Source organism: Marmota marmota, unplaced genomic scaffold, assembly GCF_001458135.2.
Source record: "Marmota marmota marmota unplaced genomic scaffold, marMar, whole genome shotgun sequence".
Classification (NCBI taxonomy): Eukaryota; Metazoa; Chordata; class Mammalia; order Rodentia; family Sciuridae; genus Marmota; species Marmota marmota.
Genome location: NW_025999900.1, coordinates 66,108,180 through 66,117,891, shown reverse-complemented (window position 1 = coordinate 66,117,891; position 9,712 = coordinate 66,108,180).

Here is a 9,712-nt window from a genome sequence, read left to right as displayed (position 1 = left end):
AAACCCGGCATCAGACATGCGAAGCAGGCTGCTACCACTGAGCTCCAGCCGCCCCTGTATTCCTCATAAATGGCCAGGTCACCTGGGCCTCTCCGCGGGAGGGAGGGCAGGGCCAGCATGGCTTCCTAGGTCTGAAGCAGCCAGGTCAGGCGTGGAGATGGGCACAGTGTGGGCTGGAGCTGTGGTTATTGGGAACATGGGGCTCAAGCTGATGAAGGCAGGTGACCAGTTTAATGACCCCAGTGTTGGGTAAACAAATCTGTGGAGCATCCAGGTGGATGGGCTTCAGTAAACAGGATGCTGGGAGTGAGGGCAGGAACACACTTACAAGGGATGCTTAGGAACGGAAGGGAACCGGGCGATGTTGTAGAGTCAAAGAGCCCAGGAACTGGGAGGGCAAGAGACCTGTGAGCGGTGGCAGGACCCTTCTCCTGTGGCCCTCTCAACCCCTTGGCTTCTGGTGGAAGCCCATCTGTGTTGGGGCCTGCCTTCAGTCAGACAGCAGAGCGGGCACAAGCCCCTGGCCTGGGCAAACCATGAAACTGAACAAGGACATTCAATGGGAGTTCCCAGGCAAGGAGCATGTGGGTAGATACCCCAGCAGAGAGAAGGGAGAGGTGGAATGAGCTGGGTGGCAGCCCCCTGTGGTCTGCACACCTGAAGAGGGACCTCTGTTGTGTGTCCCAGTGATACTGCCGGTTATGGGTAAGGAATTCTGGTTTCCCACCTGTTGAAGTTTGAACATAAGAGAAGCACAGGGAGGCCAGCTTATAAAGCAGGGTTTGTTTAAAAAGGAGTAACATAGACTCCCGCAAAGGAGAAGGGGCCATAGCTGGTATCCGAAGAAGCGAGGTTTTCTGCCCTTTTTATATGTCCCAGGCTTCCTTGGTTCTCCTGCCCTCTTCCCCTTCTCTTTCTCCCTCCAGCGACTAGGCCCAGGAATGTTCGGTGGGAGGGCCAAAGGGGGGAAACCCGTGGGCTGAAGGGGGAAGGGCAGGATGTGCTGTGCAGCCCAGGACACGTGAACAACCTTAGAGCTCCCTGTAGAGAGGGGCAATGCCTGGGACAGGTTACCTTGGCAACAGGTAGGAGCAGGGGCAGGTTCTTGATGAGGGTGGAGGAAGGGCTCTGAGGGAATTAACATTTCAGTCCCTCTGGGGACTGTCTCCAACTTCAGGGACTCACTCACAATTGGCCTCCTTGATCTGACCTGACTCAATTTACCGGTCTATACTGACTGCCTTTCTAATTCTGGCTTCACCAGAAGTCTGGGACTTTCTACAACAGGAGATGGGCAGTTGAGAAAGGAATGTGGAACAGACTCAGTTCAGCAAGAATCAGCAGAAGATTGCCACAGTACAGGGCCTCAGGGCCTAAGATGGCAGGTGGACCCCTGAGCATGAAGAGAAAGAGCATTTCCAAGGAAAATTCTACTTGTCTTGGCAGCCATCAGACTATGGGGGCTGAGGGTGAGGGGTGAGCCAAGGATGACTCAGAAGGTTTGGAAGGGTCAAGGGTAAATGGCAGTATTCTGGAACAGTTTAGTGGTTGCCAGCAGTTTACTTCAGGTATAGGTCACCTTCTCCCATTCTGTTAGGAGAACCTCAGTGCCTCTAACCTCTGAGTACCCCCTGCATGCCAGGTACTGAGGGCTTCCCTGGGATGAGCTTATGACCTCTCTCCACATGCCTGCCATCAGCACAGACAGGCTGAGCAGTTTGTTCAAAGCTGCATAGTCACAAGTTGACTCCAGACCTTGTTTCCCCCACACCCCCATGGGTTCCTTTTGAAATCAGGGCCTTGCACATGGGAGGCACACTTCTTTCTGAAGTATAAGCCATGAATCACTGCTCTTCCTATATGTGGTAATTACAACTTGATTCTAAACAGTTCTCCAAAGCTTTTGATAAACATCAACTTTTTTTTTTTTTTCTTACAGTGCCAGAGGTGGAACTCAAGGACTTGTGCATGCTAGGCAAATCTCTACCAGTGATCTACATTCCCAGCTCTCAACCTGAATTTTTTTCTTTTTTTTTTTTTCTGTGTGTGTGTATGTGGTGCTGGGGATTGAACCCATGGCCTTGTGCATGTGAAGCAAGCACTCTACCAACTGAGCTATATCCCCAGTCCCCTGAATTTTTTTTTTCCCCCTCGTTTTCAGTACTGGAGATTGAACCCAGGGGCACTTTACCACTGAGCCACATCCCCAGTCCTATTTATTTGTTTATCTGTGGTGCTGGGGATTGAACCCAGGGCCTTGTGCATGAAAGGCAGACATTCTACAACCGAGCTATATCCCCAGCCCTCCCAGTCCTTTTTATTTTTAAATTTTATTTATTTATTTACTTACTTAAAATACTTTTTAGTTGTCAATGTGAAGCCAGATTTAAAGATAGGTAGTCAGTGTAGATAGATAAATTGAGTCAAAAGAACTAGGAGGACAATTTTAAGTTACTCTGAGAAGTTGGACACTGTCCCCTGAGGGATCTTATGTAGAACCTGCCCCTGCTCCAACCTGTTGCCAGGGTAACCTGTCCCAGGAATTGCCCCTCCCTCCAGGGAACTCTAGGGTTGTTAAAGTGTCCTTGTCTACTCCACCTGCCCTTCCCCCCTCAGCCCACCTGGTTCCCACCTTTTGGCCATCCCACCCAGCACTCCTGGGCCTAGTCACCACCTCCACAAGAAGGAGAAAGATAAAAGGGAAAAAGGCAGGAGAAAAAGGAATCCTAGGATATATAAAAAGGGCAGAACACCTCGGTTCTTGGGATACCAGCTATGGCCCCTTCTCCCTTGCAGGAGAAGTCTATGTTACCCCTTTTTAAATAAACCCTGCTTCATATGCTTTCCTAGGTGTGCTTCTTTAATGTTCAAACTTCAACATGTGGGGAAGCAGGACTCCTCACCCTCACCAATAACCAGTGGTATCAAATGAACCTTTATTTTGTTTATATACAGTGCTGAGAACCAAACCCAGTGCCTCACACATGCTAGGCAAGTGCTCTACCACTGAGCCACAACCCCAGCTCAGTCCATTTTATTTTGAGACAGGGTCTTAAGTTGCTTAGGGCCTCCCTAAATTGCTGAAGCTGGCTTTGAACTTATGATCCTCCTACCCTAGCCTCCAAAGTCCCTGGGATTACAGGGATGTACCATCACAATGGGCTCCTAAGCATCAATTTTTAATTTTTATTGTACCAGGAATTGAGAGACACTTTGGTACCAGAGGTCATTAACCACATCTCCAGTCCTTTTTATTTATTTTAGAGTCTTACTACATGCTTAGGGTCTCCCTAAATTGCTGAGGCTGGCTTTGAACTTGTGATCCTCCTGCCTCAGCCTCCCAAGCCATTAGAATTACAGGTGTGTGCCACCACACCTGGTAACATCAATTTTTAGAAAACTGTTTTGTGAGGTACAGTTGACAAGCAATAAACTGCGTATGTTTAAAGCATAGTTTTTTTTGTTTTGTTTTGTTTTTAGTACCAGGGATTGAACTCAGGGGCACTTGACCGCTGAGCCACATCCTCAGCCCTTTTTTATATTTTATTTGGAGACAGGGTCTTACTGAGTTGCTTAGCACCTTGCTTTTTGCTAAGGCTGGCTTTGAACTCATGATCCTCCTGCCTCAGCTTCCTGAGCCGCTGGGATTATAGGTGTGCTCCACCATGCCCAGCTTCCAGGTATTTTTTTGTTTGTTTGTTTGTTTGCTTGCTTGTTTTTTGTAGTTTTAGATGGACAGAATGCCTTCATTTTATTTGTTTATATTATTATTTTTTTTAGTTGTAGATGGATATAATACCTTTATTTGTTTTTATTTTTATGTGGTGCTTTGGATCCAACCCAATGCCTCATGAATGCTAGGCAAGTGCTCTGCCACTGANGGGGGGGGGGGCTGGGGTTGTGGCTCAGTGGTAGCTCAGTGGTAGCTTGCTCAACTAGCATGTATGAGGCACTGGGTTCGATCCTCCTCAGCACCACATACATGTAAAATAAAGATATTGTTTCCACCTAAAACTAAGAAATAAAATAAATATTAAAAAAAAATTTTGTGTGAGGGGGCTGGGGTTGTGGCTCAGTGGTAGAGCACTCACCTAGCATGTGTGACGCCCTGGGTTCAATCCTCAGCACCACATAAAGATAAATATATTGTGTTCATCTACAATTAAAATATATTTTTTTAAAAAATTTGTGTGAGGGCTGGGGATGTGGCTCAAGCGGTAGCGTGCTCGCCTGGCATGCACGTGGCGCTGGGTTCAATCCTCAGCACCACATAAAAATAAAATAAAGATGTTGTGTCCACCGAAAACTAAAAAATAAATATTAAAAAATTCTCTCTCTCTCTCTCTCTCTCTCTCTCTTTAAAAAAAAAAATTGTGTGAATCAGAACTGGATGTCTGTCCTGTTCAGGGTGACCCCAGAGTTGAGGACTTACCTCCCCTGAGCCTTGATGCTGTCATCTGTACAATGGACTAAAGCCACCTATTTCAGTAGCAGCTGAGAGCTGCTACTCTACCTGGCCACCCTGGGGGTAGGTGAGGGCAGGTTCCAGCAGGGTTTGTTTACTTTAGCAAACATATACAACAGTTACTAGCAGTTACTGTGTGCCAGGCCCTGGTCTGGGCCACTTGCCAAAACAGAAGTAGTTCATTAAGACTCATAAACACTCTGTAAGGACGACATTCCCATGCTTTTATAGATCCTGAACTGGAGGTACAGAGAGGGTAAGTGCCTTGCCCCAAGTCATACAGGTAGACATGCAATGGCTGAGCCAGGACTTGAATGCAGGCTACCAGGATAGAGTCTGTCCCTTGTGTCCCAGCTTAATGGAGGGACACTGAAAGGTTTCAAATGGAGGAGGAGAATGGTGAGATTCCTGTACAGTAAAATCACTGGGGATGGGAGGGGAACAGACACAGACACTAACAGGACTGGGAGTCCTGTAGAGCTAGTACTTGCCTAGGGAGGGAGAAGCCTGAGTTCAATCCCCAGCAATGAACGGTGCCTTGGGACACACCAAATATTTAGGAAGCTGAAGCTACAGAATGTGGTCGTGTATTAGAAATACACTATTCCTGGAGGAGGTGGCTAAACAGAAAAGTATGTGCAGGGATCCAGGCTGGAGGGTTCAAGGAACAGATGACCTGATGAGCCATCTGAGGGCAGGGTACACAGCATGCTGAGAATCCCTTTTAACAGTGTTCTGACCTGGTAAGAAGGAGAAAGTGTCCCTAAGGGAACATGTGAGCAGAAGGTACACTAGAAATTAATTAAATGAGGAACAGCCTGTGCACTGCCCTGTGGGGGTACATCATGGAGAGAGGGACAGCTTAGATCTGGAGGGGATACAGGGTGACCTGAGGGCACACAGGTGGCAGCAGACATCAATCTGCAGAGCTGTGAAAGCCCCACAATGGAGCTCTTCTCCTGGGAATGATGGGAAGTCACTGAGAGTGTGCAGGGAGGAATGATGGGGTCAGAGCTGTGTGTTTTTTCAGTGGTGCTGGTGAGGAGACCCAGGTAGGCAAGCACTCTACCAGGAGCCACCCTGGACTGAGGTGTGTTCTTGAAGTTCACCCTTTTATGGGTTGGGACAGAACAGACCTGATGCTGCAAGCAGTTAGGAGGTCTTGCATGTGAGTGATGGCTGTGTGAGTGAGGGAGGCACATGGAAAAAGTTGGGGGATGAAGATGGAGAGCAGAGGATAACTCAAGGTGTACTTAGGCACTAATTTTGAAAAATATAAAATTAGCTAGGCGCAGTGTTGCACATCTATAATCTCAGCACTCGGAGGCTGAGACTGGAGGATCGTGGATTCAAAGCCAGCCTCAGCAAAAGCGAGATGCTAAGCAACTCAGTGGTTAACTGCCCCTGGGTTCAGTCCCTGGTACCCTCCTCCAAAAAAAACCCCAACAACCTATAATAGAAGGAAGATCAGTAGAGGAAGAGGAATAGGGGGAGGCAGGAGGGGAGAGAAAGTACTGGGAACTGAAGTGGAGCAAACTATAATCCATGCATGTATGATTATGTCAAAATGAAACCAACAGGGCTGGGGATGTGGCTCAAGTGGTAGCGTGCTCGCCTGGCATGCATGCAGCCAGGGTTCGATCCTCAGCACCACATACAAAGATGTTGTGTCCGCCAAAAACTAAAAAATAAATATTAAAAAAAAAATGAAACCAATATGATGTATACCTATAATGCACTAATTAAACATAAAAAAAAAAAAAGCCAGGCATGGTAACAGATGCCTGTAATCCCAGTGGCTCAGGAGGTTGAGGCAGAAGGATCACAAGTCCAAAGCCAGCAACAGCAATTTAGTGAGACCCTGCCTCAAAATAAAAAAGGGGCTGTGGATGTGGCTTAGTGGTCAAGCAGCCCCAGGTTCAATCCCTGGTATCAAAAAGAAATACAAAAAGATGTATTTAGGAGGCAGACAAAGCAGGACTTGGTGGGTCAGACCCAGTGCAGAAGGAAGCTGGGGTTCTGGAATATGGTGGGGTGGTCACTGAAGGATATGCAGAATAAGTCCAAGGACATTTCCCCTGTGTCAGTTCTCCACCCGCCTTGTTTGGGATAAAATTGAAGCTTTTGTCATTTAAAAGCCCAGGCCTCAGCCAGAGGGAAGGAACACAAAAGGAACTCACACCTGACAGGCACCTGACCCCTCACCCTAAGGGGCCAGCTGACTCCAATACAATAAGCCCCAGGAAATCCCCTATCCACACTCCCCGCCCACACTAATGGATCAGCTGACTCCAATACAATGAACCCCAGGAACTACCCTCCTGTCCCACCCTATAAATGAAGCCTATGAAACCCTTGCTTTGACCCACCACCATTTTCCCCCCCAGAAATAAGCCACATCAGTTATTTGGCCGATTGACTCCTCAGCTGAATAAAGAAGAGCTTGCTGATCCAAGGTCTGCTTCCTGCCTCCCTCATTGTGCTTACACTCACCTTGGCTCTTAGAGTCCCAGGGGAATTGGTTAGGTAGGGAACCTTAAGCCTGGTATGGAGCCAGCTTCTTGGCCTGGGCGTCTGTGAGTTATATGCACACAGATAATGTTAGAAAGTGAGAGTGCTGGGGGCTGGGGTTGTGAGCACTTGCCTCGCATGTGAGGCCTTGGGTTCGATCCTCAGCATCACATAAAAAATTAATTAAAATAAGTAATAAAAGTATTGTGTCCATCTTCAACTAAAAATTTTTTATAAAAAAAAAAAAAAGTACTGGAGAGGATTTTCTGGTGGAGGATCTTCTAGAACTCCCCTCCAGGGGCTCCAGCCACAGGCCAGGGAAAGAAATTCCAATCCAGGGAGCAGAGAGAAAGAGCAGCCTTGGGCAGGGAGGAAACCAGACCTAGATGGAGGAAAACAGGCAGAGCTCTCAAGGAAGGGAGTGCTGGGGAACAGTGTGTAATGTTAACCAGAGGGGTAACCCACCAAAAATGTCCAGTTACTGAAAGCACATGAAAGAGAATACAAAAAGAAAATGGAGGGAGACCTCAAGGACCAGTGGATGCTTTACTCTGCACTGGAGGGGAACATTTTCAAGGGGGAAATTGTGGCGGGCTACCATGAGGGTCTGGATTAGAGCCAGATCATAAGGAGGAATGAGAGGAGTTAGTCAGTTTGGGAGGCAAGGCCAGGTCATGGGAGGAGTTTTGGTGGTGGGGTTAATTTAGAGCAGGGCAGGAGGGCATGTAGGAAAACAACAAGGGAAGTTCCCTCCCTGGGCCTCCATATCCTTCAGTCTCTGCTGGGAGAGTTGAAGAACAGGATGATGAGTTGAAGAACAGGATGATGTGGATGGAGCAAGGGATATTAATGCTGCGCAGTAAACAGGGAGTGGCCTTGGGGTAGCCTAGTAGAAAGGAAAGGTAAAGGCCCTAGAAAGAGGGACAAAGAACTTCAAAGCCAGGACACTGGATGCCTCATCTAAAGAAATCTTAAATCTCTTGGGCAATGGTGGAAGCTGGGGTAAAAAAGGAAGGAAGCCACCACATCAGGAAAGAGGGAACAGGTTGAAAAGGCACAAGGTACTGCCTGCCAAGACCTTGCAGGCTGAAAATATCAACTACCCTTCTTCCTTCCCTGACCCCCTCATAACATCCCCAGAGACTTGGAAGTGGAAGGAGTGTTCCTTAAGTTTGTTTATAGTGGTAGTAGCTCTCAGATTGTTCCAGAAGGCCAGGCCCAGAGTCTAGGGAGGAGTGCCAATAGTGGGAGGAGCAAGACAAAAGATCACAGGACTGGGCAGGGACATTGCGCACTAAGACTCCTTTCCTTAAAGATGAAACCACAATGTTGACCTGGCAGGCCCAAGGGACCCACCTTCTCCATTGTTGTTACAGCCATCATCGGAACTGGTGAGAAACGCTTGAATTTCCTGCTTACAAACTAACTTTTGGGCCGGACATGGCGGCACGTGTTAGTTCTTGAGAGGCACTGGAGGCTGAGGCAGGAGAATGGCAAGTTCAAAGCCAGCCTCAGTAATTAAGCAGGATCCTGTCTCAAATAAAAAGGACTGGGGATGTGGTTCGGTGGTTAAGTGCGCCTAGGTTCAATCTCCAGGAACAAAAATAAAAACTGGCTTTTGGAGCAAATTAACCACCCAACTATTAAGTATTTCCTATGGACACCCCAGGTAAAGTTTGAAACAAAATGAGCTTTACAAAATCATGGTGGACGTCAGTAGGTGAGCATGAATTTATTCCAAAATCCCCGAAGCCCCAAGGGGCCCCATAAGTGGGAGGGGTACTGTAGGAGCAGGTTCGGGGACTTGACCTCTTCCGGTGGGCCTGATGGCGTTTCCTCACGGCCATTCGCCCAGGTGAGAGAGGCCTGCGACCGGACAGTGGTCTGTGTCTGCGAAGGCTAGGGCAGTGGAGACGGCTGCTCCGGTCCCCCTGGCCTCAGAACTGGGCGCCCCTTGCACACACATAACCTCTTCCCCCGGGGAACGACCTTCTTGTCAGGGTGGACAGCAGGTCCATGTCCTGCCCGCCGTCCACGTGTCGGGGTCCCCCTCAGACATCGGTCACGAATCCAGTCTCCGCCACGGCGCCAGGCGCAGGAACCCTGGGACCCCTAATCACTGTCTCCAGCACCTAACACGGCCTGGGCCCCACAATAGCTGCCCCAGGCCCCTAAACTGCCCCAAACCCCAAACACGCGGCCCCAGGCGGGTAGATGCTGCTGGGACCCCAAGCCCTCCACTGGCGCCAGGCCACTGAGCCGGCCCCGCAGCGGCGGCGGGGTCCCCCAAAGCTTAAACTATAGGCAGGAGCGCCTTGAAAATTACAACTTTTGCTTTTGCAGAGTGCACCGGGGGCCGCGCATGCGCAGAAGCGCGCGAGCGTGCTTGGCGAGGCGGGGCCGCGGGCTCGGAAGACTCCAGAGGCTCCGAGACTCTCCGAGAATTCCGGGCCGCGCAGGCGCGCTGGGGTCGGCGCGGGAGCGCGGGAGCGCGGGCGCGGCGGCAGTGACGAGGGGGCGCGCGGCCGAGCCCCGCGCAGGGTCCGCGCGCGCCGAGCAGAGGGGCGGACGGTGGCCAGGGCGCAGGCGCAGGCGCGCGGCCGTGGCGGCGGTTGGGGAGGGTTCTTCCGGAAGGTTCCGGAGCCTTCTGGAAAAGGCGCCGCGCGCTGGGCGGGCCCGCCGCTATATAAGGGCGGCGCGGGGGGCGGCGCGCTAGTTGCTTCAGCGTCCCTGGTG